We start from the raw sequence: 14,453 nt of genomic DNA, 5'->3' as shown, positions 1-14,453 counted from the left end.
AGCAGTGTCTTCATTTATTGAGTATCTACCATGTGTCTGGAGTGGGGTTTATTGTGGGAATATGGAATTAATGAATGTCTCCAGACCCTTTTTGCTTACCTCTCAGTGTTGTAATTAGGCTTGAATGAATGAAGGAGGTGTTTAGAACTGCTTTGAAAATTATAAAGTACTACACAAACAAATGAAATAAAATTATTCATTTTTCACCTATTTCCTAAAACTCCCAGAATAGTGTCTGGTACATAGTAACTGCTCAACAAATATTTGGTAAGTCAAAAGGAATTATTATTATAGGTCATCAATAAATAATTATTTATTTCTTGATGAATGTCCTAAGACTCAGGTAAGACTATTTTTTAATATCTTCCTAGGTCTTAGACATGCTTATTTTTAGAGCCTTGCCTCACATCACATCATTCATATTGAAGTGAATATCTCATGTGTGAATCAAGGGATTTTATGTGTATATGATGTATATATTTGCTGTAGGCATTTTTGAATTAATTTTATAATTTTTTATAAATTATGATTTATAATTTAGTTTTTGAAAAGATTTGTCTATGAGTAATTCACTTCAGATTGATTTTTCAATTTAAGAGGGTGAGGGGCCCATGAACCTGGATGAAAAGAAATTCTTATTTTCATTAACTTCAAACTGAAATTTGGCATTTTCTTTAATTATGAGTATAAGCTACATATTAACATTAACAGTATCTCTCTCACCAAAAGAAGTCACAGATACATTAAAAGCACATTACAGGGGTTACAGATATCTCAAAATATCATTTATATTTATTGTTACTTTAAAAATATAGTAGTTATTAAATCTACTGGTACATCTCATCATTTAACGCATTCATAAATGAGCACATAAGTTGCAAAGTAGTTTTTAAAAATATTTTGAAAATTTTATTTGAAAATAGTTGATTTTCCTTGTAATATGCTTAAAAGGATTTTTTTTGGCAATGGGTTCCAGAAACTTCACCAGACTTCCGAAGGGATATATGGCACAAAAGTTGTAAAGATCCCCTGTTAGTGCTTCATGGGTGAAACAGCCTAGGTGTGAAGCTCAGGTGACTCCTGCCTGGCTTTTCTTCTTTGTTCTTTTCTGGAACAAAGGAGGCACTTATCGGACTCAGAAGAATTGCATGCAGAAGCAAGAGAAAGTCAAAGTATGTCTAAAGTTTACTGGAAAAATTACTGGGTGTGGCGTAAAATGACTTTGGCTCCAGTCCAGGCTTAACTTTACCATCCTTGCATCAGGTGCATTTGTTCACTGTCAACAGTGATTTGCTGAGGGCTGATCATCCGCCAGACCCTGAGCATGCGCCTTGGAGAAGGGTTCAGTCCCTCTGTCACTCACCAGCTGAGTGACTTTGAATAAGTTATTTCATATCCCTAAGCCTCAGTTTTCTAATCTGTAAAATGGAGACACTGATCCTTAATTTATAGGGTTGTTGACAGGATTAGATAAGAGAATGGGTGTAAAGTACCATAAACACATAAAAGATGACAAGTTACTATGAATCACCATTTTGTCCAAGTCCTGCATCAGTGGTGTTGCTAGATGTGAAAGAAAAGCAGATAAAACTGTCTTCTCTTTTAGGGAAAAAAAAAACCAAACATGTCCTTTCAAAGAATGGAACTGAACTTAACTGAGTTCTTGTTAGCTAAAATTTCAAGGTTAGGAGGAAAAGTCTTATGACAAATGCATCTTTTTTTCTTTTGATGGTGCTTGTTTTACCTGAGACACAAAGAGAAAAAAATCCTCAAAAGACTGATAAACTATTTAGTTTACTTTCCTTTATTACTTATTGAAGATATTTAACCTCTTAAATGCTTTTGAAACATTGTTCATATAATTTCATAAGTCATGATAGGGATTACTGTGAACATATATGAAGGCTAAAATTTGTATCCCTCATCAGCAACCTAACTAAACTTTTCTTAAAAAGTATATTATATTAAGAAATATAAAAAGCTCTACTCGCAATTATGATTTAAGAGAGCCACTCCACTGTTCTTTTTCTTGATAGTTTATTTTCTAAAAGCCTAAATACAAGGCGTTCTTTTATTTCCATTTGTATTGTAACTTCTGCCCTTCACAGGTGTAAACCGTGTTAATTACAGTAATCACCACCAGGTTGCGCTGTAGTTCCACAATGGAAACAGACTAGGGTCTATGAAGAATTCTCGGAGGTCTTAGTTAACCATATTGTTTCTGTTTTTTGAAGCGAAGAGGGGTGGAGACAGATACTTAAAAGGAAAAAAGAAAAGACTATGCTGAAAATAAAGAATTCCAAATTCACTATGATTAAAAAATGTGATATTCAGCAGAAAAGATTTTCTCTGAGAATATTGTTAAGGTTCTTTTTAGAAAAAATTGCTCAGTACTGTTAGTTAAAACTATTTTCCTGATGGCAAACAAAACAAAACAAGACAAAGCAAAACAAAACTCTGTAGAAAGTTTTGTTTCCTATTTTCTCTAGTTGATGGATAAGACTATTTTTTAACATACCAAGATAAGGTGTATTTTATTTAAAAATCATAATGGTATCTTTGATATAAATCAGGCTTTGGAAAACATATGTACATTCCAACTTGAAACAACTTCAAGAAAAGTAAAGCTCCCCCCCCGCCCCGCCCCTTTTTCTTTTCTGCTCTTGTTTTTCCCAAATGTCAATATTTATGAGTCAGGGGTTGTGGGAAATGTTACCTAGAGTCACAAGGGTCCAGAGTTTGCCCTCTTTTATCCCCGGGGAGTTGAGTATGAGTGCCAGAGGGCAACATTTGGCTGGAAGGACCCAACCCCTTCTTTCTTTGCACCCTGTAGTATGCCCTTTGAAGTGAAGGAAAATTCTGTACTCAGCTCTGCTTTATAAGATGTCAACTCAAGATGAGCAATGCATACAGGTTTCTGTATATGCCTTTGGCATAAAAACAGATGCTGATGCAGACTTACAGAAAGCAAAAATGCCAGAATTATGCAAGTAATTTTGAGATTTTGAGAACTCCTCAGATAACATATTCACAAGTCTAAATTTCTGGGTATTGCCTGTCAAATTTATGCAGTTAAAAAAAATATTCTGAAAAAAAAATTCTGGATAAGACCTTTTTTTTTTTTTTTGTCATACCGCTATCAAAACATCAGTCACTTTAGGTTTAACCCCTTTTAGGATTTGGGTGGCGTTAGTTTTAGCAATGGTAAAGACAGAAGGCAATGACAATGAAACACTCACAGAAATAAGGTAAGAATCTCAGAAAATATTAGGAAATTGTGGAGCTTATATTTATCATATAGTTGAGTTGCTATCCATCAAGATGATGAAAACAATTCATTATTTAGTCCAATGCCTTCTTTTAGTTGGTTTCCTTTCAAATTGTCAGTCATTAGGGGCTGAACAAGAAAATAAAAGCTGAAAATGAACAAGCTTTAATAGGCAGAATACACTGGGAGATAAACTGGAAAATTGGGGCCATTAACAAATGAAAAAAAAATCAAAAACAGTTTTAAAAACAAAAAAGTCACCAGTAAAATATGTTTCTAAGGTCAACTGAAATGCCCTGACATTGATTCTCAGCTTCCTCTTTGTTTTATTTGAAGGCTCTTCTCTTTATTTTTTTCCTAATTTAAATCTTTAACTTATTACCTCCATAGGTGGTTAAGTCTCCAAGTATCTTTTAACTAAGGTTCATTTTTTTCTTTATTCTATTTATTTCAACAATTCTTTATTTAGCTTGCTTTATTTTTATATGTCCCACCCAAACACTTAACTGGTTCAAGCACTTAACTGGTTTCCAAAGGCTCCTTGTAAAAATAACAAGATAAAAATTGATAGAACATTTTATTTTCCCAGATTGGGAGATAATTACACTTTCATTTTGGGGAAAAGTGTGGCAAAATAATTATTGAGATTAATGAAAAAAGTGATTAGGGGGGTATGTTAACATCAGTTTTTTTGGGGAAAAAAAATGGCTCTCTGTGGAAGATACTTACATTTCATTTTCCAAAAGCCGTTGGCTTTTTTCTCAGTGATCAGCTAGTTCTGAATGCATTTCTCCCACTTGCCAGTGGTGTGCCAGTGTTCTGCTGTTTAAATTCCCCACACCTCAGTTTCTTTATCTATAAGTGGGGATAAACTATTTAGCTCAGAGATGCTGAGAGAATTAAATTAGTACCATGTTCAGTTTTTCATGAACAGTAGGTGCCCAGTGTTTGATGATTTCCTTCTGCCTTTCATCATCAACAGGAATACAAAAAACAAAATGCAGGTTTATCCACATATTAAACACCTCTATGGGGGCCAAATAGGAAACTTGTTTAAAGTAATTTGTATGGCACCTAACATTCCAGGACATGCCATGCTTGCAACCCCATCATAGACATGCCTAATGAAATTAGCTTTGGAAACAAGACTTTGAAACCAACATTATAAATTCCCATAGGTAGACTTAGTATTTTAATATTTCGTTAATATTCATGTGTATGTTTAACGTATGTTTATCTGTTGTGCATAGCATATATGTTACCAAACTTAGGTTTGGCTGCTTGTGGCTCGAAAGCCCATACTTGAAGCCCATAGCTTTATTCAGGAGGCTGGCAAACTGGGGAGAAGGTGGACTCGTGTGCAAAAGCCAACTCTGAAGATTCTGTTTGACCATGAAAGTTTTTAAGGGGAGAATCATTTGGGGAGGGGGGGGGGTGTCAAAGTCTTCATTATCTTCCGTTCTGTGCATACTTTATTCTGATTGGCTCGTGGTAAGGTAACAGGATGGTGTCCCAGGCATAGTGTGCTCAGCCTGAAGTTACCATCCTCTACCTGGGTAGGGACTTTAGATCCGGCAGAAGAACTCAAAGGTATTTTGTGTATATTCCTTGAGGAGGAACCAGGACCCTGCCCCAGGGCTGCAATAATGTTTCTTGACTGCTCCTCCTTTGTTTCTGCATCCCCTCCCTTCCCTGATTAGCAGCTGTTTGAATCAGCCCTTTGGAACTCAAGGAAGATCAAGGAGGCTGAATGAAGCCTATTTCCTAAACAAGAAATGGGAGAGAGAGAAAGGATTTATACATGGGAGGGTCCCACAGGGTCCTGCTCTGTTTCATATACACTGACTTCCAGATTGTATATCCATGTGAATGTTTTAAGTTTGTTTGGGGAGAGATCAGTAAAGTATAGTTCTAGGAAGTAATTTCAGATTGCTTCAAAAATGGGATTGTTAAATAAAAATGTATCGTGTAGCAAGCTAAAGAACAGCCAACTCCCTTCATCTGGTCACCAATAGCATGGAATACCTGTGGAAAATCAAAGTGAGGATAGCCTATTTTTCTTTAAAAAATAAAATAAAATAAAATAAAAATATATATTCTAAACATATTTAATTAGATATAAATGTAAATAAATTTATTTATTTATTTATTTATATAAAATATATATATATAGAAAAAAATATAAAAAATATATATTCTAAACCTTTTAAGAACTTCTTTTGGAATTACCTTTGGGACTAATTAAGGAATCATATTAAAGAAAAAGCTAGTCTTATTACATTGTAGTCACTTCTTACTTAGGCTAAAGCAGTTCTATTCAGTCAATTACCATCTGCCTTATTGAATGACTTGATTGTTTCTGAAAATGAAACTTACACAGATGAGAAAAAGATTTTCTTTTAATCGTTCAGGAAATTCAAAGTAATTCCCTCAGCGCGAGGAGGAAGGCAGTTACTAACTGGAGTCCCAAAGCTGTTTCAAACAATAGCAAAGTCCTTGGAATATTGCTACCTATTTGAAGGGGAGAGCGTTTAACAGCATGGATAAATTCAGGAATGTTTGTTAAAAGCCATTGGCCTTGCCTTGTAGTCAGGTCTTTTGAATGTAAATATCTATGGGGTCAAACAGGGATCCTTTTGGGTTAACGGACTTCGTTTAAAGACAAATGCCTTTATTTAAAAAGGAATCTGTGAATTTTTAACCAGCGTCCTGTGTTCAGTTGTACACTTTAGAAACTTCTGAAAAGGAGAAAAATATAAAGGCCTTTGTGCCCAGACCAGTCTGCCATATTCCTTTTACCCACACATGGATTTGTTTAGCGAGTTGCTGAAGCTCTGTGTATATGATTAAATGTAAACTGGTCACCAGGGAATAAAAAAAATAAGGACTATGTGGTCCATATTTTGAAACAGAAGCAGGAAAACAACATGAACGCATCTGAGGATGAATCCAGACTTTAATCTTAGCAAAAATATTAATAGTAACAGGATAGAAACAAAGACTAAAAATATTTACAACCTTTTTGTGTTTGGTTATTAATAAAAATGCGAGATTGGTTAAAAAAAAAAAAAAGGAAGGGCTGAAAAGGAAAAGTAAAGCCTCAGCATAGGTACGTATGTCAGATTGTATAAAGCTGAGGAGTTGGCAGCATATAAAATCTGTGCCCCGGGCTGAAGCCCTGAGTGGGCCTCCAGGGTTTGGGTGTTTTGAAGCGGCCCCTGTGCCCTTCTGGCTGCCATTCTCAGACCCTTTATACTGAGGGCTGCCAAGCTGCTCCCTTCCCACAAAACTTCAGCAGGCTTGCAGTCTGGGCTGGCCATCTGTGCAGGACAGTCCCTATAAAGCTATGCCTTCTTTCAGATTACCCTCACTGTAGAAACCAGCATCTAGCAAACCTGGGGTCCTTCCATAGCTCTGGAGCTGTGTCGTGCGAACTAGGAAGGGAGTATCCTTGACTCACATTTGATTCAAAATCTTCTTCTTCTGGAAGTGATTTTTGGAATTGAAATGGCGTCCATTTTTTCCCCTATAAATATGGTCTCTCTTTTTAAATAAAGTCCATGAATAATTTACTTTTCTGCCAGAGACATGCTTGCTTTTTATTTTCCTCAAGACCTAACGTGTTGGGAGACAAACATCTTTGTGCCCCTCAGGGCTGCCTGACCTTATGACCCCATGGTCCTGCCAGGTCACTTTCAGGGAAGGAAGGCCTCCCTGATGGGTGGGGGAAGAGGGTCCCCTGAAGTGACTTCACATTTACCACCCTGTCCTGATGCCAGCTTGTGTCTGGCTGCCTCAAACCTCCATGGAAAGCAGGAATTAATAACATAAAGCACAATGTCTGGGGCAGAGGAATCACAGATGAGTTCTCCAAATCTTGGTAAAACAACGAAATAGGTAGTTGGTGTGATTTTAAAGATACCTCAAAATGTTTACTTCACAAAATATAGTCTACTTTCCATTTTTCACCTTCCCTTAGCTAAGGAGGCTAACATTCTTCCTTAGTTACGTGAAGGAAGCCAGATACCAAATGCCACATAGTGTATGGTTCCATTTATAGGAAATAAGAGAATCGGCAAATCCCTGGAGACGGTTGCCAGGGGCTGGGGGAGGGGGAGTGGGGAGTGACTGCTTAACGGGTATGGGGTTTCCTTCTGAGGTGTTGAAAAAATTCTGGCGCTAGATAGTGGTAATGGTTGTGCAACATTGTGGAGGTCCTTAATCCTACTGAACTGTACATTTTTAAACGGTTAAAATGGTAAATTTTATGCTATATGTATCTTACCAAAATACAAATTTTTTCTTCCTTAAGTAAAGTGCAGGTTAAATGCAGTAGTGAGAATAATTGTTAAGTCATTTGCACTTACCAATATCTTAGCAGTAATTTTTAGAGCAATCAAGCAGTCTCTTAGAAAGATTCTGATTATTGGACAAAATCAGAAAATTGTGGTGAACAGGTGAGATTAGGGTTAGACATGTGAGGAAAAAACAGGAAAGCAGGTCAAGGCAGATTGACCTGGTGTGATGGTTAATTTTATGTGTCAATGTGACCAGACCATGGGGTGCCCAGGTATTTGGTTAAACATAATTTGGGGGCATGTCTGTGAGGATGTTTCTGAATGAGCTTAAGATTTGCATCAGTAGGCTGAGTAAAGCAGATTGCCCTCCTCAGTGTGAATGGCCTCATCCAATCCACTGAAGGCCTGAATAGAATAAAAAGTCTGAGTAGGAAAGAATTCTTTCTCTCTGCATGACTGCCTTTGAGCTGGAACATGAGTCTTCTCCTGCCTTTGGACTTGGACTCTGTTGGCTTTCCTGGGTCTCCAGTTTGCTGACTGTAGATCTTGAGACTCGTCAGCCTCCATAATTGTGTAAGGCAGTGCCTTATAATAAATCTCTTTATATATTTGTTCTGCTTCTCTGGAGAACCCAGAGTAAGAGAGATTTGGGTACTGAGAAGTGGGGTGTTGCTGTAAGAAATACCTAAAAATGTGGAAGCAGCTTTGGAACTGGGTGATGGGCAAGAGGCTGGAAGAGTTTTGAAGTGCACACTAGAAATATGGACATTAAGGGCAGTTCTGGTGAAGTCTCAGATGGAAGTGAAGAACACATTATTGGAAATTGGAGGGAAGGTGATCTCTGCTATAAAGTGGCAAAGAACTTGACTGAGCTGTGTTCTAGTGTTCTGTGGAAGGTAGAATTTATGAATGATAAAACTGGATATTTAACTGAGGAGATTTCTAAGCAAAGTGTTGAAGGAGTGTCTTGATTCCTTCTGACTGAGGAATGAGAGAAGAGAGGGGAACTGAAGAGGAAATTGTTAAGCAAAAAGGAACCAGAACTTGAAGATTTGGAAAATTCTCATCCTGTCCATATTAAAAAAAGTGAGAAAGCATGTTCTGAAGAGAAGACTAAGGGCGTGGCTGCACTGTCACTCAATCGATAAAAGTTTATGGGATTATAGGAGCGAAACACTGTCAGTTTGAACTGAAGGGCACAGAGTGAAGGAAGGCTCTTGGCCTTCTTGGATCCTACAAGACAGGGACATAGACCTATCTGGCTGTGAGCTTGTGCTCTTCCTGAAGGAAAGGGAAAAGGACACCAAATTAGATTCTGAGTTCATGAGGACTGCTGCTTCCACTCCCAGGGACCCCTGCCCTAGTAGGTTCTGAAGACAGAGCACCAAACCAAAAAGGATTTTTCTCAAGCCTTAATATCTGATGGAGTTTGCCTTGCTAGGTTTTGGACTTGCTTAGGACCTGCCACCCTTTCCTTTTTTCCTATTTCTCCCTCCTAGAATGGGAATTCTGTCCTATGCTTGTCCTACCATTATATATCGGAAGCACATAACGTGTCTGTTTTCATAGGTTCACAGCTGAAGAGGAATTTTGCATCAGGACGAATGATCTCTCAAGTTTCACCTGCATCTGATTTAGATGATGTTTAAATGAGCCTCTGGAATTTAGAGTTGATGCTGGAATGAGTTAGGACTTATAGGGCTATTGGGATGGAATGAAGGTATTTTGCATGTGAGAAGGACATGAATTTGGGGGTGGGAGCCAGGGGCAGAATGTTATGGACTAAATGTTTGTCCCCCACATTCACATGTTAAAGCTTTAACCTCCAATGTGATGGTATTTGGAGATGGGGCCACTGGGAGACAGTTGAAGTTAGATAAAGTCACGAGGGTGGGGCCTTCATTATGGGATTAGTGCCATTATAAGAAGGAGAAGGGGGAGGGGAGAGAGAGAGAAAGAAAGAAAGACAGAGAGAATATCTCTCTCTCTGGGCAAGCACAGAGGAAAGGCCATATGAGGATGCAGCAGAGGCAGCTGTCTGCAACCTAAGGAGAGAGAACTCTCACCAGACACTGACCCTGCTGGCACCTTCATCTTGGTTTTCCAGCCTCCAGAACTGTGAGAAGGTTAAGCCATCCAGTCTGTGGTATTTAGTTATGACAGCCTGAGCTGCTTAAGACACGTGGTGAGTCTCAGTGGGGAAGAGACAGGACAGGAATGAGGTGGGAGTATACTGAAGGCAGATCTGCTCTCTTGTTTTATTCCAGGCTGGTTGTACCTTGGAGCAGGAGATCATAGATTCAGGCAACTGTGTGAGTTTATCAAAATGGCAGTCCTTCTTACCAATCCCCTCCTCCTCATAAGTTCAGCGGGCACAGAGAGGCACGCCCCAGCAGAGAGCCCAGTGCTGATGCTGAAAACTTGGCCTCTGTGCACCGGTGCCAAATTGAATCTCAGAGACAGAGTTTTGGGTAAAGTAGAAAAGAATGGCTTTATTGCTTTGCCAGGCACAGTGGGCTTGTGCCTCTCAAAATTGTGTGTCTCAACCCGGGAGGAGTTGGTGAAGAGTTTTATAGCAATAGTTCAAGGGCGGGGTTGCTGATAAGGTCAGGGTGTGCACAGGGCCTGCACTCCTTTAATCTGGTCTCAGGTAATCGCTTGATGAGCTTCTCTGTTTCCTTTCATCTGGCCTCAGGTGGTCTCCTCTGGAATGAAGAATGCTGACATCTTCCCTTTGTTGGGGGTTTTATTTCTGTAAAGAGCTTAAAGATATTGTTATGTATATCCCTTGCACTGTTGTTTCTTGTCTGCTCCTCCCTTGTCTCTGCCCCCTCCCTTCCCTGATTAGCAACTGTTCTAATCTGCCCTTTTGGAACTCAAGGAAGGTCATGAAGTGGGGGGTCTGTTCCCTGGAAACAAGGAATGGGAGACACAGAAAGGCTTCTATGCCCAGGAGGCCCACAGAGTCCTGCTCGGTTTCAGTGCTAGCCAGGAAATAAGGCGACTGAAGCATCACCTGTCCATATGTCCCGCAAGAGACCAAAATCAAAGTGAATATGTATTTGAAATTCCCTGACGAAGAACCATCATGTGCTTTGACCCACATTCCTGAGTCATGAATGTACCATAAAGTATTTGGAGTTACTGCAACTATGCTTGTTTACTTCTATTGATGGTTGCTCAATGACTTCTTAATACTGGAGAGAGGGTGGGGCGTGGGGAGAGAAAGATCATCACCCCCATATGTTTGCATGGAGAAGAGCAACAACTCCCAAATAGGCATCCATTTTCCATAGTTGTGCTTTTCGGCAAACACGAGGGTCCAGTGACTTCTTGGTGTTGTGTGTGGGGAAACGCTCTTAGTGTGAATGAGTACCTCAAAGGGGAAGTTTCCTAAGTCACATCTCCATGTTTTGTTGGATTATAAAGAGGCCAATCTGAGGGAGGCCTCCTTTTGTGAGCTCCCTCGTGGTGCGGGGGCAGTTTGGCCCTTGCAGTCCGGCTCTCACTTATCTCTGCAGACCTACCTCCTCAGAATCCCCTTCCTTTCTCCCTCCTCCACCCTACACAGCCCCTTGCTGCAGCCACACTGAACTACTTACTCCCCCTGCCAAGAAAAGTGGGGTCTTTGAAGAGTCTGTGCTTTGCATATGCGTTTCCTTGGCCTGGAAGTCCCTCTCGCCTTCTTTGTTTGGCACAATTTCTCCAACCTTCAAACATCCCGATATTTTATGAGCTGTGAGAAATCTTAGACATCACATCACACTGGCCTGCAATTAAATGTTAGAAACAACTCTTGGGAGAATCAAATTTGGTTTTCCCCCCGGTCTTTTCTTTAGATAGAAAAGATACCATCTGAATTCTTAACTGAACTTGGTAGAAAAATATACAGGAAAGCATTTTGTAAGAGCAGATTCCCTGAGGGTGGTTGACCTTGAGGACTCTTGTTCTGTTCTGTGAAATGCAGGAAAAGGATCAGGAACTCCTGAGTCTTTGCCATTTCAGGCCTGAGCAGTCAGTCATCTGCTACAAAGAGATCCTCAGAATGTGCATTCTCCTGACCCAGCTGAGCAAGGGAAATGGTAGAGAAGAAAAAAAAAGCTCATTACTTGTGCTATTATTCATCTAGCTCTGGGTTAAACTGAACAGTAAGATCCAAGTGGTTTGTTTGTTCAACTGGTTTGTTTTTTGGTGAAGTACTTGTTTTTTTTGTTTTGAGGTACTTTCTTTGGGGGGGCTTAAAGGCAAAGCAGAGTGGAAATGATTTGTTTCTACCGTGTAATCCTGTAATAAGTACAGGTTTGTTGTAGTCTTTTGGTTCCCATAAAGGGGTCTGCACCCGTGTGTGTGTGTGTGTGTGTGTGTGTGTGTGTGTGTAGGGATGTGGGGAGACACGAAGCTGAATACAGGGGAATTGTGCCTTGAGAAAGTAAGAGAAGGAAAACAGGGAATGCTGTGGTGGAAAGTGAAATAAATACAGCAGAACCTGGGTAAAGGGGTGAGAAACTCACCAAGGATAGTGGGGAGAAAACATAAAGATATGTAACGCAGTCAGAAGGAATTAGAGCTGAATTGGCTCTTCAGAAATACTGGATCCATTCTCTTTATTTCAAAGATGAGGGAACTGAAGTCCAGGGAGGCTATATGAATTAATGAATTGGTTAAGGTCTGAGCTAAAACCAGCACCTGGGTCTCCTGCCCCATGAAGTACATGGCTGTGTGCAGAGGGCAGAGGTCACGGGTGGGGGAGAGCTCTGAGCTAAAGACAGGACAGTGATGTGATTTCCTGTTCACTATTGTTAGAGAATAGTATTTTTAAGTGGCAAAATCATGCCTCTGATACAAATGTAAGATGAACATGCATTATAGATTTTAACTCATCAGTTGTTGAGGGAACCAGTAGGATGTTATAGGCTGAAAGAATTCAAAGTAACACACATATACATAGGCGGGTAAGGAATGCTGAAATGAATTAACAAATAAATGCAACATGGCACAGATTTTATTGAACTCATTAATTATTCAGGGAACTTGATAAGAAGTTACAACTGGTTGAAAGGAGAATTCAAAGTACCACACACTTACACAGCAACATAAGGAATGCTGAAATGAATTTTAACATTAACAAACACATGTAATACGGATCTATCCACAGGCAATAATCAATTGCTTCTGTCTGACACAACTAATTTGCATTTGTGTGGACAAGAATCGTTTGTATTGTTTTCAGCTTTCTACAAATTATAGAGTTGTATAGCTCAGAAACAGTAAAGGGCAGATATAATCAGGAAAGGTACAATGAACAGGACACACAATAATCTTACTTATTTTTTCCAGTCCAAAGTCTTGCATAATTTCTCCCAACAGAAATGTATAATGGGAGCTGAAAAAGATGCTCCTTCATCTCTTTCGGCTCACAAAATTGTTAGCAGTGATGAAACCAAGCTGGTAAAATGGGAGGAGTCAGCGCTCCAGCCAAGGTCCTGCTGCAGGCGCTTTGGATCAGGATGCTGCCGCCGCCACTGCCGCTGACGGACGCTTGCCACCAGCATTGCTAGACGACCCATATTGGACTACCCCTCAGGAGTTAAAGTCTAGGGCAGGGGCATCAAGTTGGCCCAGGTCCCACACTCTCACTCCTGCTGCCACGGGCGAGGGAGAAGGAATATCTGGTCATTTGGTTTCACTCTGGCAAGCCGAGGCTCACAAGTGGGGATTTCTCTCCAAACAGGAAGGATATGTGATATGTTGGATAGTAAAAAAAAGGTAAATATTTATTGCAATTACTATACTAGGGATACACAAAACAATTGGAGAGGCTCTAAGCTTTTTCTGGAGAAAGATAATACAATGAAGTGGAAAGAGCAAGGGTGTTAGACCCAGATGTACCTTGGGTCCATGCTGGGCTCCACCATTCACTAGCTAAATTATTGTAGGAAATTCACAAACCACTCTGAATTCCAGTTATCTCATTTACACCACTAGTACTATCTGTCTCACAGATACCTAAGACTCTACATGATCTGGTTAATTGCTGTTTCAGTGACCTTATCTACTGCTGCTCTTCCCTTGCTAGCTCTGCTCCAGCCCTACTGGCTTCCTTGATGTTTTTTGAGCATACAAACACCCACCTGCCTCAGGCCCTTTGTGCATGCTGATTCCATATATCTCCCCACATGACTTGTTTCCTCACCTCTTCATTCAGCTCTGTTCTCAAATGTCATCTTGGCTACAGGAATGCTTTCTCTGACAACCCTATTGAAAATTTCAAAAATTATAATTCCTTCCACCTAGTACTACCTATCCCTTCTTTTGGCTTTCTTTTTCTCAGTCACATTTGTTACTTGTCTGTCTCCCTTCTCTAAACTGTAAGATCCACGAGAGCAGGAAAACAAGTCTGTGTTTACACGGCTCTATCCCCAGCACCTTGAACGATGTCTGGCACATAAAAAGGTGCTCAGTAATATCTGCTGGATGAATGAATGATTGCAAAGTGCATGGCATACAATAGGCACCAATAGGCTATTTTTTTAAATCAGGCTTTTCTTTCTTTTCCCTTTCCTTGGCCAGCTACCCACAAGCTGACCTGCTTTCCCAGAGGGCTTCTGATCTAGTAATAGAATTTTACCAGTCCAGGACCTTAACCTCCAAATTTCCCAGCTAATCAACGTAAGACAGCCAGAATATTACAGTACTCATTTTAGCAGTGATGTCTGGGGGTTCATACTCATTCTGCCCCTTTGTCCATTAATGTATCTGAACTATGGTGGTGGTACCAAATGGTCTATATGGAAGCTGTGCAAAAGCTTGTAAAATCACCTTGAAAGTGTATTTTGAGGCACCTGAGAGACACAACGTCTGAACATTAGGAAAGCTCACTTATTAGT

General features: G+C 39.8%; 1 long non-coding RNA gene across 1 annotated transcript in view; it reads left to right on the top strand.

Annotated features, from left to right (window-relative positions):
- LOC132425806 (uncharacterized) overlaps positions 1 to 14,453 on the top strand; it is a 35,973-nt gene that overhangs the window by 20,537 nt on the left and 983 nt on the right. The window lies entirely within an intron of this gene.

Source organism: Delphinus delphis, chromosome 5 (genome assembly GCF_949987515.2).
Source record: "Delphinus delphis chromosome 5, mDelDel1.2, whole genome shotgun sequence".
In the NCBI taxonomy this organism is placed as follows: Eukaryota; Metazoa; Chordata; class Mammalia; order Artiodactyla; family Delphinidae; genus Delphinus; species Delphinus delphis.
Note: the sequence above shows the minus strand (reverse complement) of the source record. Positions and strands in the feature narration are given on the sequence as shown.